This window comes from Halichoerus grypus, chromosome 12 (assembly GCF_964656455.1).
Source record: "Halichoerus grypus chromosome 12, mHalGry1.hap1.1, whole genome shotgun sequence".
In the NCBI taxonomy this organism is placed as follows: Eukaryota; Metazoa; Chordata; class Mammalia; order Carnivora; family Phocidae; genus Halichoerus; species Halichoerus grypus.
Window position 1 is genome coordinate 61,330,884 of NC_135723.1, and position 13,448 is coordinate 61,344,331.

At 47.1% G+C, this 13,448-nt stretch overlaps 1 long non-coding RNA gene across 2 annotated transcripts in view; it reads left to right on the forward strand.

Annotated features, from left to right (window-relative positions):
- Positions 1-467: 467 nt before the first annotated feature.
- LOC118524347 (uncharacterized) overlaps positions 468-13,448 on the forward strand; it is a 34,713-nt gene continuing 21,732 nt past the window's right edge. For both annotated transcript variants that reach the window (XR_013442803.1, XR_013442802.1), the window contains exons 1-3: positions 468-3,539; positions 5,465-6,592; positions 6,753-6,929. This is a non-coding gene — a long non-coding RNA (uncharacterized LOC118524347). The remainder of the gene's footprint in view (positions 3,540-5,464; positions 6,593-6,752; positions 6,930-13,448) is intronic.

Below are 13,448 nucleotides of genomic sequence, written 5' to 3' on the forward strand. Positions count from 1 at the left end.
TAGGAAGAAAAAAAGAAGGGGTTATATTTTTCTGCTTTACATATTTGGTCACATATCTTATGTATATACATACATGCATGAATGCACACACATATGTAGACATGCACATATTTGCATGTGTGTGTAAATCCCTTAGACACATACCTCTTCTATATAAATAATCCAAATCTGTATTTGCCTATGTGCAAAGATACCATATAGATCCAACACACACACACACACACACAGGGCTTTAATGTAGGAGGATTCAGCAAAACTGAGTTCCAGCAATTTTTGTATTGTTTTCAACTGATGATGGCACCTTTAATTTTACCCCTTTGTAACAGAAGGTCTGGGGTTCCTGGCTATGACACCGAACAGATTCTTTTAATCTGAGGAAGGAAGGAAGGAAGGAAGGAAGGAAGGAAGGAAGGAAGGAAGGAAGGAAAGGAGGGAGGGAGGGAGGAAGGAATGTAGGAAGAGTTGTAGCAGAGTTAATGGGTGGTAGAAGTCTCTAGAAAGTACCTGGCCTCTCACAGGTAGCAGAGAAAGAAGAACAAGAAACTGGAGGGGAGACTGCTCTACAACCATTTCCCACACAAAGAACCCTGCTCTTGAAGTAAGTTGGTACAATGCATCTGCAGGGTAGATTCGTCCTATCCATCCACTTTGATCCCATTCTTCTTTTAGGACTTTATCCTTAGGGGGCAACTGGACAAGTGTGCAAAGATGAGTGTGTTGGGATGCACATTAGTGACAAGCCAGACAATGATAGACAATGTAATGTCTGTCAAGACAAGACCGTATTTAATGTGTGTTAAATACATCTTACTACATGCCCACAATATCATAATGAACTGCCATTCAAACGGTGATCCATATTTCTTCCCCAGAAAGGTAATGAGAATTGCTATTTAATGAGTTGACCATGTGGCAGGTGTTTTGTATATATGGTGTGGTTCGATGCGCATAACCACTCCTTAAATTAGGTATGATGATCCTCATTTTACCGATGAGGAACATCACCTGAGGTTAAGCAGCCCCAAGTCACAGATTCAGTAAGCAGTCGGTTAAGAGTTAAACTTTACAGCCCACTGCCTCAACATCTTTGCCCACAGCACCTTTTTGAATGAAATAAATAAAGGAAATAAAGGAACTCCATTTATACAAATGCGTATACAGAAAGAGGAAAGCAGGGAAGTTGGAGAAATCATGTAATGGTTGAGACTTGCAGGCTTGGGGATAAGTATGAGTCAGGTCAAATCCCAGCTCCCCTCATACCAGTTCCATAACCTTGAGCAAGTAACTTGACATCTCTAACACTTCAGTTCCCATAATCACAAAAGAAAGGTAATGCTGCCCATCTCATGAATTTGTTGTAAGATTAAACACTAATCGGGAGGCGTCGTATAATGCAGCGAGGCATCTGGAAGGATGTTCACCTATGTATTAACAGTGGTGGTATCACTGGGGAGCGAAATTTGGAGGTGATTTTTATTTTTTTCTTTCTCCTTTTCTAGATGTCTTTTAAAATCACTTCAAAGGGTTCATATCATTTTATAAATAGAAAATCCAGTAAAGCTCTATTTGTTTTGGAAAAGAATAATCAGATGGCGAAGAATGAGAGTGAGCAGGAAAGGGGAGAGAAGATGAACTCAGAGAAGGGGAGGGATATGGCGCTGTCCTCGCCAGAGCGAACTGTTCCAGCTGGACCGGGAGCTTGAATTGGAGCGTTCTACTTGGGAGTGAGCATCTCCATCAGCTCAAAGCACATTCTGCAGGAGTCAGGCAGGTCTGATCTTGGAGCAGGACTTTTGCTAAGGCTGCTGTTACCAGGCCTGACTCATATGTCTGTGCGCTTTGCCAGATTCCCTCCTTCTTCAGGAGCTCTGCTCTTTCCTCTGGGGAGGAACGCAGTCTGAAAAATGATTCATGTAAAGATGTAAGTGATTCATCAAGTTATGGGAGTCCTCTCAAAGTCCTTCTATTTAAAAAAAAAAAAAAAAAGAATTCAGGGAACTCTTGGCCTGCAAGGAGGAGACTGAATTTGTCTAACCACTTAAAGTTCATTTAGATTTGTACCCAAACTCTTAGAATTGTATATACATTTTGGTCTAGCAATTCTACTTTTAAGAATTTATTCCAAGGAAATAATCGTAAGTATATAAAATGTTTAGCTATAGGAATATCCATTATAGTAGCTCTTTATAATAGTGAAAATTAAGGCCTGCCTACATGTCCAGCAACGGAGGACTACAGAAATTACATAGCTCCGTCCAGTGGAATACATGGTCGCCTCTCCAAGTGTTGTTGTAGGAGTGTATTTCTTGTCATGGTGAAATGTTCACAATATGATATTAAGTGAAAAAAATCAGTGAAAAAAAAAGTAATCCAATGTAAAAAAAAAAGGATATTTATATTAAGACTTTTGAAAAATGGCAAAATGTTGGTAATATTTGTTCCTGAACTATATGTGATCATTTTCTTTTGTTCATTTATCGAATATATGTCATTTTTGAAATAAGAAATGATGTTATTACAATTTTAGTTCTTTAAAGGCAAAGGAACCCAAAGTATACCCACCTGACACTGCATCACCCTGTGCTGCTAACTTCACGGGGATATGTATCGCATCTGCTTCAGTACGTCAGTGTGATTCCAGCACTTGGCACGATGCTGGACATGTGAAAGTTCTTCCTAGATGTTTGTTGAATGAATGAATGACAGAATGGAAGGGCGAATGCATGAAAAAACAAAGCAGTGGTAACAGGGGGCCCAAGAAAGAGGAGAAACTCAGAACAAACTCAGTATACAGCTGCTTGACCTCCTCCGTGTAATTTGGTAGTTGAGCTCCATGTTCATCTTTGAAGCCCTCATGGTGCCTTGCCTCAATAAATGTTGCATGAAATTATAAATGATGGTTTATATTTTTCCTACTAGGATCATTTCTGTAGACTTTCCAGCAGCAGGTAAATGCATGCCTGGTGGCAGATCATGTGCAAGGACTGTACTAATGGCTGTTGCAATAGGAAGCTGTGCTGGTTGGGCTTAGGTTTGTTATAAAGTGACAACAGCAACAAAAAGGATGATTTTTTTTTAAATGAAAAGTTTCTTTCTTTCTAATGTTCTGGGCAGGCAGCCCAGGGTTGGAGGAGAGCTCTATGGTGTGAGGGACCCAAGTTTCTTCTTTTTGCCCTGCCACAAGTGGCTTCCATTCCCAAGGTCAACTCATGGTCCAAAATGGCTCCTGGGGCTCCAATCATTTCATCAGAATTCCAGCAAGAAGGAAAGAGTAAGAGAAGAAATACATGCTCCCTCTCTGGAAGTTGCATATATGACCTCCATTTACATCCCATTGGCCAGAACTTTGTCAAGGGAGCCTGATTAACGTAATTTTTATTCTGGGGTGTCTTGTTCCCAGCTCATGATTGGGAGTTCTCAAACTGTGGAAGAAAAGAAGAACTGACATTGGGAGACAACTGGCAGCTTCTGTCACCGAGGTGTCCTCAGCCATCCTATCACCAGCCAACCAGAGTCTCATCGAATGTGCAACATCTACTGTAAGGATATAGGGAAAATCACCGTCACCTCTGGCTTAGGGTTATCAGGTAGTTGGGGTTGCTGCTGATAAACACTTCTTTAGTTGCCCCTTAACGGCACACTTCCATTTCTAGCACAGTCCCTGCTCTTGTCACAGGGGTGACATGGGTCACTGCTTTCTTCCTAGCAGAGCTGGACCAGAAACTGCAAGTCAGCATCTTTCCTGCTGCAGCAATTGCTCATGTCCTCTGGATCATGATTGGCTGCACCATTCAATCAACAGAGAAATCAAGAAGTGCTGTGAGGGATTCTGATTATATAAATGAGGAAAGAAATAGAAGAGGCTAAAGTTTCTGAGTTTATCTTTAAGGGTCACTCTTGTGGGGCCACGGGGTGCTGCCCTTTCTGACATCACCGTGGATGGCACTGGAGGGCCCCTAGATGTGAGTAGAAATGCAGTGCTCAGCCCTTTAGAGCAAAAGAAAAGGAAGCATTCTTTCTTTGCGGAAGTGATATGAAGCAGAGGATCATAATCCTCTTAGGAGCTACCATTTAGCGAGGTGCTGTGTAAGCCCTTGTGGTCACCAGCATTCAAGGCAGCCCTCAGCGATCCTTGCTTCCTGGTAGGCATGTGCTTGTAAGGTCCCCTCCCATACTGAACCAGGGCTGACCTGCATGACCAATAGCATACAGGAGAGGTGGCAATATGCGACTCCCGGGGCTAAGTCATAAAAAGGCATTGCAACTTCTGCCTTGGTCTCTTGCATGGATTGCCCTGGGGGAAGCCAGCACCATGCACCAGGGACACGCTAGCCATCCCATAGAGAGGCCCATGTGGAGAGGATGCCTTTGGGTCATCACATACATGGGTACCTGGGCCCGATTCCCTCTCCCCTCCAGTGGCTCTAAACGACCCACTGCAGTGCTCCTCAGTGTGGATCCTGCACCTTATCCACCTAATGCATTGAGCAACCCTAGAAGCAGTTCCTCTAGCCGTCCTATGACTGCAGTCCTAGTTGCCATCCGGCTGGACAGTCTGAGAAATTCCATCCAGAACCACCCAGCTCAGCCACTCCTACATTCCTGACCCTCAGAAACTATGAGATGAGGAATGCTTATTGTTGCTTTAAGCAACTACGTTTTAGGGGTAATTTGTTATGCAGCAGTGGATAACTAGCACATCCTTTCCATATAGTGTATTTATCACAACACTCTGAACTAGGCATTAGAACCCCCATTTTACTGATAAGGAGACCAAGGCTTAGAAAGGTGAGTTTATTTTGCCAGGTCAGAGCAGCTGGTGGAAGCAAAGCTGGAGCTCCGGGTTAGCTCCGCGTGCACGAAACCCATGCATGGAAAGCTGCTCATTGTGCTCAGTGCCATGGGGACAATCCAGGACTTCCAGAATGCCTGGCAGCAGAGAAAAGCTAACTGGTCCTAAATGAACTGAGTGGTCTTGTTACAGTGAGGTTTGCCTGCTAACAGTTGGGATTATATAGGCCCAGTAGGCAGTTGCGGATCTGTGCCCTAAAACGCACAGCCAATTTGAAACTCAAGGGCATGACCGCCCACCACAGGAGCCCACGTTTAGGTCCTTGGGATGCAGAAAGGTTCCTAAACTCCCAGCTGAAATTTAAACAGCTTCAGAACAATGATGGGGTCTCACTATATCAAGTTTGAAAGTGTTCTGAATACAGAGGCAGGGATGGGGTGTATGGCAAGGAAGGTGGAATGGAATGATCACTTGCCCTTCACTTTTTTCCTGTGATGGGTCAGTTTCCATTTAACAGCGTGGCCGCCTGCCAGCGTGCTGATGGGGCCAAATTCAGTCCGTGCCTGCTTGTCAGCAAAAGAACGTGAGCGTTCCTCTGAAGTCACATCAAGTAATGAGCTTCTGAGCTCCTCTCTTGGACTAACTGGTTGACGTCTGTCTCATTCTGGCCAGAGCCGTCACTGAGAGACCTGCAGCCACTTGATGTCCAGTGGAAACTTCTGGTCCTGCTGTCCTATTGGCTGAGAAATGTGGAGACGTCCTCGTTCCCCAGGCTTCTCCATCGCCCTCCAGACGCAAAGCTGCTCTGGCAACCACACGGGCAGCCAAGTAAATCAATGAGGAAGGAAGGTCTCTTTCTGAAGGATGAGATGTCACTTCGACAACAGAATCGTTCTCTCCTTTCAGCTCTCTCAAACTTTCCGTTCTGCAGGCAGTGCCCATATGCCCCTGAGCTCAACACTTTGGCACCAACATTGATAGTTTCCTCCACTCGCTCCTTCAGATTGAGCTAACCATCCAGGCTTTTCTTGATTGCACCTTCAAAATCTCCTTGGGTGATTTCCTTGCCATTCCTGCTTTGCCTTTGGGTCATCACATACATGGGTACCTGGGCCCGATTCCCTCTCCCCTCCAGTGGCTCTAAACGACCCACTGCAGTGCTCCTTAGTGTGGATCCTGCATAATTGTTTCCTACCTTACTTTATTTTCCACAGCTCCCAGCACTAGTCCCCATACACAGACACGCACACGTGTATGCAGAAGCATGCACACAGGCACACGGACGCGCACGCCCACTCCTGTGTGTGGACACCGTGCTGTGTACCATCCCCCACCTTTCTCTTGGGCTGCCTCCTCTGCAGTCTGGGATGTTCTTTGTAATCCCTGCATTGTCAGTTGTAACCCAGCCCGGGAGGAAAATTCGTTGACCACCTCAGACACCAGCCAGTCTCCCGTACTCTCTCCTTCCACCACCTCCCCAGGCTGTTATTTTCAGAGACAAGCCCTGCCTCTGCACTACTCCATTTTCCGGATCCCTCAGGCTTCTGGAATCCCTCGAGACTCAAGAAGTCTTCGAGACGACAGACAAGGAACCGATGGATAGTAAAGCACTGCCCCCGAGGGCCAGCTCACCAGCACCGCTAAGCTAAGGGACCACACTGGGCCGGGATTCGTGGCCTGCTGGGCTGAAGGAAAAGCACCGGCTAATTGGTTCAGACCACAACGGTCAAGCCCACGAACACCCCATAAGACAGGCATGCTGAAAGCCACGGGAGGCCTGGAGAGACGAGAGCCGCCATGGTAAGTGGTGCTGGATGTGATTAGAAGTGGCGACAGGAGTTATGAAGTGCAGTGGAGAAGCGAGGGGATGAGGAAGTGACAGAAGACGCCAGCTCTGTGGTCTGTGGGGGTGGCAACAGGCCCACGCTCGCTTGCGTGCTCTCTCTCTCTCTCTCCTTAGAAACCAGGAAGATTCTGGGAAAGCAGCAGCTTCCTGTCCTGCCTAGAGAGCATGGGTCTGCCGCTGCCGGGGGAAGGGGGCCAGCCGCGTGAAGCCCCCTGGCAGCAGCGTGAAGCCCCCTCTGCATCGTCTGCCAGAGGCTGCCACTCACGGGCCTCCAGGGACCAAGCAGGTGGTGTAAGTGTGCGGAGTAGGGCAGGAATTAGCAATCGAGAGGGGCAGGGGCCGTGACTGATGGAAGAGCACGCACACCATTCAAAGGCCTCCTGATGCACATCTTCTTAAGATATCGTGGAGGCTGAGCAACACATATATTTGGCCCAGATGTGGTCCACAGGCATCCCACCTATAATCCCTGGGCACCACGGGTGTGTGCCCAACACACCACGAGGACTGATGATGGGAATGGTGGCCCTGAGTTGCCAACATGTTGGTTAAGCTCTTTCGGACTGCCTAGAGGGTTATTTTAACTCTCTCTGGGGAGGTCAGCTAGAGCAGCGGCTTCACCAGCCACAGAGTATGGTCCACGATCCGTCAGGAATCACGGCAGTTCCCATGGCCGCACAGAACTTTAGAAGGTCAGCCGGGGAGAGGCCCAGCATCTCATGGTTCCCTCAGTAGCAGCCATTGGTGGCCTCCCGCCTTTGTCATGGTTACGATTCTCCTGTTGTTACCCTATAACTTTTTGTCTTTCCTTCTCTCTACCTCTTGGTTCCTACGTGTTCCTGACTTACACTGCTTCGTAGCAACTGCTTGTTTGTGACTTGTCTGGCTTTATGGCTTCTGCCTCTCCTTGCATGACTCAACTCTGTTCCATAGGTGAGCCAGTCCACCGCTACACAGTACCTTTGCTGGAGAGCTCCCATGCCGGACCACCTCAGAGGCTCCTCGCTGACCGGCAGAGGGGTGCTTGCAGTGAAGTTCCAAGAGTCAGAGTCAGCTTAGCTTTTTTGGCTGGAGAATCATGGTCACTTGGTGCAAAGCAAGGGACTCATTCATAAAGAACCCCGGATTCTTGCTCTCAGAAGAGGCAGTAGGCATAGAGATACTTGGAGTGTCATGTCCACAACACTAAGATATCTTTTTTAAAAAAAGGTTTTGTTTATTTATTTGAGAGAGAGAGAGAGCACAAGTGTGAGGGAGGGGAGCAGCAGAGGGAGAGGGAGAAGCAGCCTCCCGGCAGAGCAGGGAGCCCCATGCGGGGCTCAATCCCAGGACCCTGGGATCATGACATGAGCCACCCAGGTGCCCCTAAGATATCTTTTTTTTTTTTTTAAGTAACCTCTACTACCCCCAATGTGGGGATCGAACTCATGACCCCAAGACAGAGAGTTGCATGCTTTACCAACTGAGCCAGTCAGGTACTCCTAAGATATCTTAAATTACATATAGGATACCGTCTTTATTAGGGCAAGGGAAAAAATCAGTTCAAATAGGCATAGAAATCAAAGGTTTACTTCTCAGGTACAAGGAAAGTGAGGCTACTCACTTCCTTCTGAATCAGTTAAGGTTGTATCTGCTACAAGTGACAGAATACCCAGTTAAGAGTAGCTGAAAGAACTATGGACTTTTCTCCCACAGAAGTAGAGATAGGTGGTCATTGGTATTGGTTTAGCAGCTCTGTGATATTAGGGCAGCCATCTCTGAGCTTCCTTTGTCTTGTACCTCATGGTTCCAAAATGGCTGCTGCAGATCTGTGTTCAGGGAAGAAAGAATGAGAGAAGGTCCCTAACAGCTGAGTTTGTCCCTTTTATCAGGAGGGCAAAAGCCTTCTCAGGGCCCACCCACCTTCACCAGTGGACTTCCCCTCAACATCTCACTGGCCTGGACTGCACCACCCTAGCTGCAAGGCAGGCTGGGAAGTCAAGTGCCTCGCTCTCCAACTGGATTGCCAGCACCTTGTCTCTTACGCAAGGGGATTTTCTCATATTGTGTGTGCACCTATATATTTCTGGTTCAATCCACCGGACAGCACTGGGTGCCTTAGGCAGCAAGTATGAGGTAACAAAGAAAGCACAGAAGAAAGTATAGGCTTGAATACCAGCTCCATCATTTACTCTGTAATCAAAAGCAATTAACTTGCTGAATGTCATTCTCATGCTGGGTAAAAGGGGGTACAGAATACTTCCTTGCAGGGCTGTTGTGACGATTAAATAAGATAGTGTGTTTTTAGTTCTTGACCCTGAAGAGATACCCCCAAATGATTACTGTTACACTGTGGTGTGTTGTCTTCTGTTTGATGGGCACATGGTAGGTGGATACAGAGTTGGAGGCAGTAGACCTCAAAGATCAAGAGCACCGGCCCTCAAGTCAGGCTGTTGGGCCCAGACTCATCCTCTACCACTTACTAGCTGTGACCTTGGGGAAGTTAGGCGGTCTCTCTGAGCTTCAGTTCCCCTCTTTGAAACTAGAGATAATAGAACATATCTCACAGGGGTACACTTGGAAGGAAAGCGGAGATAGTGTTCCTAAAGCACTGGGCACTGGGCCTGGCACAAAACAGACATGCAGTAAGTGTTGACTATTATTAATTAATCGCATTTTTTTTCTCTCTTGGCTCAGAACAAAAACCTATGGAACCAGAAGTGCAGGTGCCTTACTGTCAAAACTCTTTAAAACCAAGTAGTCTTCAATCCCCTAAAATACACAAACTATTATAAGCAGAAGGAGCAGCATATCAAGAGTAAGGTGTTGGAGTGAGGTGGGGTGGTCTGCCCTGGATTCAAGCAATAAGAGGGTACATTGTCTGTAGAGAACTTTTTTTAATAATTATTTGAAAAACCCAAGTAAAATAAAAAATTTATTAGCTTTTTATGATCACCGTGTGCCAACATTTCTAAACAATGTAAGTGATCAAACAGACTCCCCAAGCCCCATCATGTTTGCCTAAGTTCTAAAGGATGGCCACAATTACTGTTGAGTTTTAATGATAGATAGGCAAGTTCCATATGAGCACCTTTTTATTACTTATCCCTTAATAAATATCGTGTTCTGCTGGAGAATTCCCAGCTATGTAGTCAGTCTCTGACACCCGCCCACGACTCGGGCCCTAACTGTTTGGAATCACGAGAGCCCCCTTCAAATTGTCTGCAAATCACTACCCCCGCCCCCCCACCCCCAGTCCTTCGCTGCCCTGCGTGTAAACCATAGACTGAGTCAACAGTGAGATCTCAGGGCCTCTAGAGACAAAGAAAGGAAACTGGAGTTACTTCAATTCTGTGTGATTTCTGGGAATTCTATTTGGATTGAAAATTAAAACAGCTAACAGAGTGTGAACCAAGAGGTGTGATATTTTTGTTTGGCAGATGCAAATTTTCATTCATACATGATATGTTTTACCACAGCGGAGTGAACCTTTAAAGTAAAATCATTCTTTTAAATTATGTATCTGTTTTTAAAATTAAAGAGCAAATCAAGGAGAGAGTGCTAATTTCTGATTACTACAGGATTATTGCTGAAAATCATTTTGTTATATAGAGGAGGATGTTAAAAATTATTTGCTCTCAGGGGCGCCTGAGTGGCTCAGTCGGTTAAGCATCAGACTCTTGATTTCAGCTCAAGTCATGATCTCACGGTCCTGGGATTGAGCCCCATGTCGGGCTCCATGCTGGGTGTGGAGCCTGCTTAAGATTCTCTCTGTCCCTCTCCCTCTGCTCCTCTCCCCTCCTCCGGCCCTCGCAAGACTGCAGGCGCTCTCTCTTAAAAAAAAAAGGGTTTGCTCTGATTAGATCAAGTTTTGCCATCCTGGTGCTGCTATCAGCAAAGATGAGAGAAGGCAGAGGAAGGCGAGCAAACTAAATTTGTACATTTTTATTCACATCTCAACCTATCTGAAATCATATGTCCCCATCATCACTGGCTGGGTCGTAGTCATGAAGTATTGTCCCTGCAGAGCCCGTGCATCTACACCAGCAGCAGCATGGAAGAAAATCCTGGGGACAGTGGTGACACACTCTTTAAGCCATGCTGCAGCACGACAGCCTTGATGGAAGGAAGAACAGTAATACCGGGCGGGTGGAAGGGAGGGACACTGAAGTAGAGGTGGCTTAGAAGAGTCAAACTTGGAAAAGGAAATGTTGGAAATACTTGAACCAATTTCTTTCTTTCTTTCTTTCTTTCTTTCTTTCTTTCTTTCTTTCTTTCTTTCTTTCTTTCCTTCTTCTTTTGCTGTGTAAATGCCTATGAGTGATAGAAGATAAATGTATAAAGATGCTCTCTCAATAAATACAAAATTTTAAAATTCTAAAAAAAAAAAGATCTGCTCGGGTAGCAAACATGCTTAATATGACACTGCACAGGAGGGGCCTCAGAGAGGATCTAGCCCAAGCCCCTCACTTCACAGCTGCCCAAGGGGAAGCTGTCCGGGGTCACCCTGATGGTCAGCAAAGAGAACTGGAAGGAAGTCGCCTGGCCATTGTCGGACTGCTTTCTCCTTTATCCACTCCCAAGCTAACCAAGTAGCGCTATGATGTTGGTGCTTTGCAAACTGTGATAAAGAAGCAATTTTTTTTAAAAAAGTACAGTCAAATATGAGTACACAATTCAGGCCACTTGTGACTCACTGTGCAAGTTCTTATCCAAACGGCCTCACCCTGCTCAGGGAAAGAAGCCTGCTCGGTGAGGCACATGATGATCCCGTGCGCTAGCAGCCACGTCAAGTGGCCACGGAGGTTTCAATGTTTATTCTCAATTCTGCTCTTGTCTATCATAGCTGGTCCCGCTTTTCAGACCAGCTTTGAGGAGCTCTGTACCACCATCTTGCAGAGTCTGTAACAAAGGCTGATGATGGAGAACATCCCTGGATATTTCTGTAAGCAAATGCTTAGTCTTTGGGTTGCTTTGTTTTCATTACATTCCTGAACATATTCTGTGGGGGTTGGGAGCACATCATCGGTTGAGAGTTACTACTAGCTGTGTGGCCTTGGGCTGGTGTCTCAACCTCTCTGAGCATGAGTTTTCTCACCCATAGAATGAGGGTACATTAGTACCCAGCTCAAGGTATGTGTGTGCAAATGCCAGGGGGCCTGCTGCACTGTGGGGCTCTCATAAGCATTAGCTATTATTAGTGTTATTCATCCCTCCCCCACTGATGGGGAATGTCATCAAAAAGACCTGATTGCCAGTCGACCCATGAGCTGGACCTGGGCAATTAGAGGCTCATCCCCTGTTCTGGGAACACAAGTTCTGCTTGCCTTTCCCGCTCCCAGAGGCTGCTCCAAGAACACAGAGTTGAGATCATGATGTGGTGTTGAGAACACCTGCCCCGTCCACGTGACTGCACCTAATTAAAGCCTCTATATAAACATCTAAGATCGGGCGAGGGCAGGTGTGGGGGGCTATTCGCCTTACTGCCGCCCAGGACAAGCCTTCCATGTAAGTTCCTTTGCTTATTAAAAGTGCCACCTACAACCTAGAGTGGCCCGCCTCTTTCTTTGGTCCCTCCCTGCCCTCCATGTGTGGGGGCTGATTTTAGATTACACCAGGGAGGCTCCTGAGAGAGTTGTGCATCAACACCTACCGTCTGGGCTGGGGAGGAGACCCAGGTTATATGTCACCATGTAGCTACCATTGAGAAAGCATAGCGCAAAAAGGGAACCAGGCCAGGAGTCCAAGGTGTGGCTTCTGGCCCCGTTCTCCGGTGGCCTGGGATGGGTCACCATGGTTATGTGCATTCAATAAGCATTAATGGGGCCTTGTGTGGTGCCAGGCCTTGCCCTGGGTGCTGGCTGAGAAACGGTCTCCGACCTGGAACCTCTCACGTTACGGAGGAGACAGACACATTGATAGCACAGAGTAGGTGTCATCCTAGAGGTGGCAATCCCACACAAAGGAACGGGCTCTGGTGCGAGAGCAGGAGCCTCTCCATCCGCTGGTTCTGGGTTCAAGCCCACAGAGTGAGCAGGAGTTAGAGTCGAGCTAGAGGGGGACAACTTCCCCTTCTCTGCCTCCCTTGAGGAGAGATTTTGCCTTAAGTTATGCTCTTTAAGCCCCTTCCCAATCTGATCTGGAGTGGGAAATCTGGGAGAACAACTGGGTGCTGGATACTCTGCTTAGTTCCTGTTGCCCCTTGGGAGCCTCCTCTTGCAAGAAGTCAAGCTTCAGGGGCGGGCTCCTGCCCATCCTCAGGCTCTCAGGAGAGACCCTCCCGGGCCAGCTCTGCCTGCGAATGGGCGGAGGGTCGGCCAATTTGGGGTTTCAGTTCACGGACCGCCCCCTGAGCCCTCCCACGGAGTCAGATCCTCCTACTTCACTTTTGTCAGTAAGAAAAGATGATACATGTTGGGCATCATCTGCCATTACTCTTTGATTTATTTCTCAGTAAGTGTGGAATTTGGTCAAGACAGAGGGATGTTATTTCTCGCACCCCTCAGGGACCCCAGGAGTGAGGCATTACATATCACTAGGAGGACCGCAAGCTCCTTGCCACAGGACCCACGGGTGGGTTGACAGAGCTGCGTCTCTGCCTGGGACACGCATGATGGTTGCTCACTGATACTGGTTACATCAATTCACAGTTTGGGGGGGCAGGCAGAAGGGAACAGGAAAAGCTGCAGAGAAGGGGAGATGTTTTATTCAGGCTTCAAGGGATAAGAAGAAATCTGCCAGCAAGGCAAGGTAGAAACAGGCGCTGGGCGGGGAGTACCAGGGAGCGGGCAAAGGGGGGGGACGGGGGGGGGCTTGTTCTGTGACCATCTG